Raw genomic sequence first — 2,750 nt, forward strand, 5'->3', positions numbered from 1 at the left:
GGTGAGATGATCTTCTGAACCCAAGAGATTGAGGCTGCGGTGAGCAGAGATTGTGCCACTGTACTCCAGCCTGGGCGACAGGGTGAGACCCTATCTCAAAAAAAAAAAAAAAAAAAGTCAACTCCTCAGTGAAGGCTGACCCAGCCTACTCACTGTAAAACTAATCACTCTTCCCCTGTGACTGGTCTTACCCTGTATAGTACCCTCCTCACCTCTATGCTGTGGTGCTTTGTAGGAGTCAGTTTGCTTTTAAATTGGTCATTATAGGCACATGATGAAAAATTAAAATATAAAAGGATCTAGAAAAAGTGAATTTCCTTCAATCCTTGATCCCAAGTTCCCCAGATTCCTTCCTCAGAAATAGGCTATGAATTGTTTTTCTTCTTCTAGAGATATTTTATGCGTAAGTAAACATACATATATTATCCCTAACTGTCCTCCTTCTCTTTTTCTTATTCTTCTTTTTTTTTTTTGCCACAGGGTCTCACTCTGTTCAGGCTGAATGAAGTACAGTGGGGCAGTCATAGCTCACTGCAGCCTTGACTTTTTGGGTAGTACCCCCCACCCCACCCCCGACTCAGCCTCCAAGTAGCTGGGACCACAGTCACACACCACCAAACCCAGCGAATTTTTAATTTTTTTGTAGAGATAGGGTCTCACTATGTTATTAAGTGATCCTCCTGCCTCAGCCTCCCAAAGTGCTGGCATTACAGGAATGAGCCACTGCCTGGCCCTCTTTCTTTTTTAGAAACCCAAATAGAGGCCGGGCATGGTGGCTCACACCTGTAATCCCAGCACTTTGGGAGGCTGAGGCAGGCAGATCACGAGGTCAGGAGATTGAGACCATCCTGGCTAACACGGTGAATCCCCATCTTTATGGGCCAGGTGCGGTGGTTCACGCCTGTAATCCCAGCACTTTGGTAGGCCGAGGCGGGTGGATCATGAGGTCAGAAGATCGAGACCATCCTAGCTAACACGGTGAAACCCCGTCTCTACTAAAAATACAAAAAATTAGCCGGGCCTGGTGGTGGGCGCCTGTAGTCCCAGTTACTCTAGAGGCTGAGGCAGGAGAAAGCGTGAACCCGGGAGGCGGAGTTTGCAGTGAGGCAAGATAGCACCACTGCACTCCAGCCTGGGCGACAGATCGAGACTGTCTCAAAAAAAAAAAAAAAAAAAAAAAATAGAGGCTGGGCCTGGTGGTGCAGGCCTGTAGGCCCAGATGCTGGTGAGGCCAAGTTTGGAGGATTGCTTGAACCCAGGAATTTGAGGCTGCAATGAGCTTTGATTGCGCCACGGCACTCCAGCCTGGGCGACAGATTGAGATCCTATCTCAAAAAAAAAAAAAAAAAAGAAAAGAAAAAAGAGGCCAGGCGTGGTGGCTTACGCCTGTAATCCCAGCACTTTGGGAGGCCTAGGCAGGCAGATCACGAGGTCAGGAGTTCGAGAGCAGCCTGGCCAACATGGTGAAACCCCATCTCTACTAAACATAAAAAAATTAGCTGGGTGCGGTGGCACGCGCCTATAATCCCAGCTACTCAGGAGCCTGAGGCAGGAGAATCGCTTGAACCTGGGAGGCGGAGGTTGCAGTGATCCGAGATCACGCTACTGCACTCCAGCCTGGGTGACAGAACGAGACTCAATCTCAAAAAAAAAAAAAAGGCCACTGTCGCCACCACCGAGACCAAGATGGCCACGAGACTTAGCATTTTCCTCAAGATTTCCTGGGCCAGGGAGCCAGTGCTGGTCGGATCCTTCATCATCTGGAGCCTCGCTGTAATTCTACCCCCACTTAGCCCCTACACCAAGTACTCCACCATGATCAATGAGGCAATGCCCTACAACTACCCAGTGCCTGTCTGCGATGATGGGAACACGCCCGATGTGCCCAGCCACCCCCAGGACCCCCAAGGCCCCAGTTTGGAGTGGCTGAAGAAATTGTGAGCACCTCCACTGACAGAGGAGGACCTTCCCATGGCTCCCACTAAAAATGTGAAAACCAACCTCTCCCCACCCAAAAAAAAAAAAAAGAAAGAGAAAGAAAAATTGCATTAAATATCTGATCTAGGCCAGGCACAGTGGCTCATGCCTGTAACTGTAACTCTAGTACTTTGGGAGGCCGAGGCAGGAAGATTGCTTGAGGCCAGGGGTTCAAGACAAAACTGGCCAACAAAATGAGACCTCGTCTTTAAAACATAAATTCCGGGGCCAGGCGTGGTGGCTCACACCTGTAACAGCACTTTGGGAGGCCGAGGCAGGTGGATCACGAGGTTAGGTGTTTGAGACCAGCCTGGCCAACATAGTGAAATCCCATCTCTACTAAAAAAAAAATACAAAAAATTAGCCAGGCGTGGTGGCGGGTGCCTGTAATCCCAGCTACTTGGGACGCTGAGGCAGGAGAATCGCTTGAACCTGGGAGGCAGAGGTTGTGGTGAGCCGAGATCGTGCCATTGCATTCCAGCCCAGGCAACAGTGTGAGACTCCATCTCAAAAAAAATATATAAATACAAATAAATAAATAAATATAAATTCCTGGCACGGTGCACACACCTGTAATCCCAGCACTTTCGGAGGCCGAGGCGAGTGGATCACAAGGTCAGGAGTTCAAGACCAGCCTGGCCAAGACAGTGAAATCCTGTCTCTACTAAAAACACAAAAAATTAGCCAGGTGTAATGGCGGGCGCCTGTAATCCCAGCTACTCAGGAGGCTGAGGCAGCGAATTGCTTGAACTCGGGAGGTGGAGGTTGCAGTG

At 49.3% G+C, this 2,750-nt stretch overlaps 1 pseudogene; it reads left to right on the forward strand.

Annotated features, from left to right (window-relative positions):
* Positions 1–353: 353 nt before the first annotated feature.
* LOC102143510 (NADH dehydrogenase [ubiquinone] 1 alpha subcomplex subunit 3 pseudogene) lies at positions 354–2,750 on the forward strand (annotated as a pseudogene).

This window comes from Macaca fascicularis, chromosome 20, assembly GCF_037993035.2.
Source record: "Macaca fascicularis isolate 582-1 chromosome 20, T2T-MFA8v1.1".
Classification (NCBI taxonomy): domain Eukaryota; kingdom Metazoa; phylum Chordata; class Mammalia; order Primates; family Cercopithecidae; genus Macaca; species Macaca fascicularis.